Raw genomic sequence first — 6070 nt, 5'->3', positions numbered from 1 at the left:
CCCGGTTTCTAACGTTATAAGTCCGCAGATATAGCGCTGTACCACTGGGGGGGGCAAATTTATTGGACCGTTAGTGCTAAAGTTATGTAAAAAACTAACTGGGGGGGGGGGCACAGCGGAATAATTCCGTTAATTTACTGACAATTATCACTGGTTTTAAATATAACTTCCATTTGTTTGTTTTTTGTTAACCCTGAAATGTGTATTCATTACATTACATAGTTTACAGCTTTAAAGAATGAGAAAAACCGTTCTCTATCACATGTACTATAGTTGTATTATTATTATTTTTTTTTACAATTAAACATTTATCAGGCTCTTTATTTCGAGGATACAAACGCTAGCTCAAGTTAACATTTAAGTAAAAAAATAATCCAACTTTGTCTATAGAAGGTCGAGTATTATTATTTTGGAAATATTTTTTTCCCTTTCCTTGATTCAGTTCATTACCACACATAATATTTTTCTTTTTAATTTCAGAAAGTAGTAAATAGTTTGATAAGCTTGAAAGTATTACCATTACTTACAAGTCTAACTTTAAAACATATTTTTCTACAGAATAATAAACTACTTATTCTGACACGTAAATCAAAAATAGATTATATGACTAAAACTTTGAGGCGAATTGAAAATTTATAAAGAATTAACATAGAAAATATAATGCTTTAACATGTGAAAACACGTGTAGGAGATTTCCTGTTTATGTTCAAAATACGATGATACTTGTAGCACACTTTCAAGAGCCACACGCTTAGTTTCAGATACACATTAGTTTGTTTCATCATTAGTAATTGACAGAAACTTTGTTACAGAGATAAATTAGTTTGTTTCATCATTAGTAATTGACAGAAACTTTGTTACAGAGATAAATTAGTTTGTTTCATCATTAGTAATTGACAGGGTGCCAAGATTGTGTAGATTTTTCCTCTATATTATTATTATTAATTTCTGAATGTATTATAATTTATGAGCACAGTAATGAAAGTTGCTTTCGAATATTCCATAGGCAGTGATACATTTTCTGCCTATCAACTACGAGGAAACAAAACTAACTTATTTCTGACACTAAAGGTGTTGTTCTTGAAAGTGTACTACAAGTATTAAGAAAAATTAAAATTGAAAAACTACTGCATCACCGAACTAACAAACTCAATCGAATGTTTACTGCTAGTGTCTAAGCAAATGGGTATTTTCATTTCGTGTATATGTTTAGGAATAAGTATTTTCAATCTGAGAGAAACCTTATGCCCACATGAACTAAATGGCTAGTTCAGAGACCCATAAGGGTCAACTATAGCTATTTCTAATTATGAGCTACTTACCAGAGATAAGGTAACCCGCCAGCAATGTCCATCCTTACAAGGGCTTTCTTTTTTCGACTCTTTGAACCGAATAAGGGACTGACTGTCCCCTTTATAACGCCTCCACAACATAAAGTGTAGATCATTCTTCAGCAGTACATTTCGAGATTTGGATCCTCCAATCCTTAGCCCGACACGCTACACACTAATATGTTTAAAACTTAGGCAAACAATAACTTAATTTATAAGCAAGGTAATGAAAACTTCTATCCAACAGTCAACTCAATGACAATAACAAGGATTTTGTCGATTACCCATGAGAAAACAAACTAATTTATCTCTGTAACAAAGTTTATCAAAAAATGTATATACATATATATATATATATAGTAAAACCAACTTCTTTAAATAGAAGAATACCGAATTCAATAATGATTACCAAGAAATTAATTACAAGAATTTTGTCAATTCAATCTCATTTCGAACTCTGTGTTCCTCGTGATCTGACACCCTACGCTACAGTAAAACTCGTGCAATAAAGTCCACGCACTACACAATATGACGATCTGACGAAAAGCTTTTCAATGAATTAATCTGAAAAAATAGCTGGGTTATCTAAAAAAGAAACACGTCTACCACGAACCCTCTTCGGCAAGGTCACAGAAACATCGAATAGAACCGACTGTTGATTTTGATAGAAACTGTTAAATATTTGTTTAGTGTATGTTTTAAAAGGATAAGAAAAAGAAACCCATTTTATATGCTAACACAGGGGGATTTCTTTTGGTAGTGATCAACTTTTGTGTAGCGAGCGGGCTGTAGTAACTTATTTAATATACCTAATATTGAATATAGACATATAATATTTCAGAGTTTTACCTTGGCTGTATGAATGTTTAACTAACGGATTTTAGTTAATTTAAATGTTAACTCTGTATATACAAACATTACTATTTATATTATGATTGTCGCTAGGTAATAATGTGTACACTGTATAAACGAGTTGTGTTATAAACAAAACAATGTATATTCTGTGGAACAAGTTAAAGTCATTGTGAGCTAACAAAATAGAACACAGATATTTTGACTGATGCACGATCTTTGAGTGGTATTTTATACACATAACGAAATTAAAGTATTGGATAACATAAATTAAAAGCCAAACACTGCATAAAACAGTATTTAAAAATTACCTCGAAGGCATAGCGATTCGTATCCAGATATGTTACACCTGAACGGTTCAAACCTTGGAACTCGTCATAAAAAAACACAACAAGTGATTTCACAACCCAACGATGTATGTGAAAACCACACATCATGTGCGTTGTTAGAAAACAAATAATATTCTGGGTTTAGATCACTAAAACAATCAATTTTATCATAATTCACACAAGTCTATGTGTTTGTGTGTGTGTGTGTGTGTGTGTAGGGAGTAGAAACATACCGTGTTGTTGTGGAATAACACAATATTGGTTTTAATCAACAATTAAAGTTTTTACAGTGCACTTTAAACGCTTTCTTTCTTCATTACTACTTATATTAACTGATGTGCTCAGTAAGAGGAAACTGTCAATTTATGATAACAATGGAAGAATTAGTGGTAGGCTAACTTCTTGTTTCCACTTCGAGGAGTGTTGCTTTATGTCGTATAATCACCCACGACAGTGGTAACACGGAAAAGGAAGGGATGAGAAAACATACGTTTGGCTATAGTCCTCTCCGAAGAAGGATAATGTGATAAACCAGTTAGGTATGATTGTTTTTATAGCATCACATACTTAGAATGTTGTGAGAGAAAAACCAACAACAACTTTTTTTGTTGGTTAAACGGGATCTGTAGATCAGTAGCTTGTGTTATAACTTTCAACTATAGAGTCTTAAAAATAATAATTTCCATACAGGAATACCTCTAAGGTGCGTACACAATGAACTTAGTCGATTGTGAAAAGCTTCAAGAACAAAAGAGATTCAGTGCAGTTCCCCGGTGACTCAGCTTTAGGGCTTATAATACTAGAATTCGGAATTGGATTCCCGTCGTGCCATTTGTGTTGATAAACAAAGAAAAGGTCACGCATTTTGAAAAGTTTTCTACTCTATTTACCATGAGTAGTGAATAAATTAAAGCAGTTTCACCAGTACTCGTAACTTAAAGTACTATTAAATTAAAGCAGTTTCACCAGTACTCGTAACTTAAAGTTCTATTAAATTAAAGCAGTTTCATGAAACTGCTTTAATTTAATAGAACTTTAAGTTACGAGTACTGGCCAGTACTCGTAACTTAAAGTTCTATTAAATTACAGCAGTTTCACCAGTACTCGTAATTTAAAGTTCTATTAATTTACAGCAGTTTCACCATTACTTATAACTTAAAGTTCTATGCTAACACTAAAACAGATAGTTGTTAAGAAATGGGTTTCAGATAATCCAGATATATACTATACCACCCAATCTACCAATCAACCTATCTACCCGTGCCAACTACGTCATAAAAAAAGATAACAATAATCCAGCTTACCTTAGTATCATCTATGTACATATCCAGTTTACAGCCAGGAATTACATTTTGTTCGTTCACATGCTTAATTGCTAATTTTGCAGCCGCCAACTCTGTTTTTCCAGCCAATGAATCGGTTCTACAGGTATTTCCCGTCAGTTCGAACAAACCGTGAATAAAAAATGTTTGAGGATTTTCAATTTGTCGAGATTTATTACGTACACGTCGTTTTGCTTCAGTAAAATTTGTGTCTTCCATTTTTGGAAGTTTGGGTTTACTCTCGGACGAATAATTTGGGGTAGTTTGTGGTTCGTCATTAACAATTGCACTGTAATGATTTTTTTCTTGATGTTTTACATCACATAGAATACTGGAAGTTGAGCTTTCGTCAAGCAGAGTCATTGCGTTCTCTTCCTTATTAGACAAGCGAGAGTAATTAGCCTTAAGTGAAACATTCAGGTCATCAATAACGGTGGTTTTGTCTGTGATGTCCTCCTGAAGTACAGGAAAAGTTGTGAAATGTGGTTCTCTAATGAAAACATTAAGCAGACTTCTTCTTCCATTCAACGACTTGTCTTGAAATTGACGCTCCGAAGAGCCATATTTATTTTCTGTTAAACTAAACGGTTTTGTGATCTCATCAGTTTGACTTGTTTGCCTTCTTACTACAATTTCAGGTTCCTTAGGTTTGCTCTGAAATGTCTTTGCTATCACATTTCTTCGTGGAATATTTTTTTCTTCACTTCTCTCTTTTTCTAACCACTTCTTGCGCCAGGGAACTGATTGGGCAATTTCATTGCGGAAAAGATGTTTTGAATAATACCCTTCTACATTAAAATTTTCAAAAAAGTGTCCACCGAAACTTTTAGGTGATTGGTTCGTGAAAGTTAACAGAGTTGAAGATTGACTCCAAATATATGATGTTCTAGAATCAGAACCACGATCCCTCTCTGTCCATTTTAATGTCTGTTGGTCTGAGTCAGTAGGCTCAACGATTACAAACGGGAAAACTTCATAAATTAGGAGAATCAAATGAAGTTTCGACATTAGTATGATGAACAAGGAAATAGAAATTTAACATCACAAACTAAAACCCTTCAAACGCTTTGTTCGTTTTAAGAACCGTCTCCTACAAATAGATCTATTTGAGTTAACAATAGAATTTCATGGTTAGCTATCGTGGGTAATTTCCATGTTCTGTAAAAAAAAACATGAATATTGAGTCTCGTTCACAACGTGTATCAATTCAAGTTTCTCACCCATTAACTCGTGGATAGTTCCACATAGATCCACTTCCAACTAAGTCGAAATTTTAGTTTATACTAAAACTAAAATATAACCCGAATAAACAAGCTCATTATATCGTAGGCAAGAGAAGAAATTGGCAGAAACTTAACTGGATGAGAAGAACAGTTCATATATTAAATGTAAAAACGGTTTACAGATTTTCAAACAAAGTCCTTCTTTATATAAACAAAAAATAGGAAAACAAAATTCTGAACTGTTATTGAATTTAATTTTTTTTGTTCAATATAAGCGCATGAACTGCTGAATTAATAAACCTTTTCCACGTATCATAGAAGATATAATATCGTATGATTTGTTGCTATCTTCGAAATAATTCTTATTTGGCTAAGTAAAACCTTCTTTACGTGACAAAGTAAAAGTCGTCGAATGAGTTACTGCAGAGTAAAGTCATTCACAATTCTTGAAAACACATGATATACCTGTACAGAAGATTACTGTAAAATTTCTTGACCTTGTACTTGTCTTGCCTGATTTATGTGAATATTATTAAACAGATAGCAATATTAAACACTGTTCAATTACAAATAACGTCGAGAAATCCGGGAATTACAGAAATCCCAGCTCTTGTAGCACTGCTTGATTCCACCGCGAGACTGACACGAAACTGTTGCAAGTTCCGGTACGATGGTTGGAAAGTGAGCTTTTGTAGCGCCATCTAGGGACTGGTTTATTTACCAGATACCAGTTAGGTGTTTTCCTCATATATCTAACACATTGTTTTTATAAGGATATATTAGCACACTTCTCATTTTACTGGAGATGTATTAATAACACCTGTTTTTCAGATACTAATGTGTTGAAAAATATCTAATATTTATTGTCAAAGATAGTTTTGGTATCCGAAATTATATCTTAATTAAAAAAAAACTCTCAACAAGAATAAATAATACTTTTTTTTTACATTTCTTTAACTCCAGATCTGTTATTTAGAATTTTTTATGCATGTTTAAAAAGTTCTTAATCCATT

At 32.8% G+C, this 6070-nt stretch overlaps 1 pseudogene; it reads right to left on the bottom strand.

Annotated features, from left to right (window-relative positions):
• LOC106463663 overlaps positions 1 to 5683 on the bottom strand; it is a 119763-nt pseudogene extending 114080 nt beyond the window's left edge.
• Positions 5684 to 6070: the final 387 nt, after the last annotated feature.

Source organism: Limulus polyphemus, unplaced genomic scaffold, assembly GCF_000517525.1.
Source record: "Limulus polyphemus unplaced genomic scaffold, Limulus_polyphemus-2.1.2 Scaffold1456, whole genome shotgun sequence".
NCBI classification, from domain to species: Eukaryota; Metazoa; Arthropoda; class Merostomata; order Xiphosura; family Limulidae; genus Limulus; species Limulus polyphemus.
The sequence above is the reverse complement of the archived record's forward strand: the minus strand, read 5'-3'. Positions and strand labels throughout refer to the sequence as shown.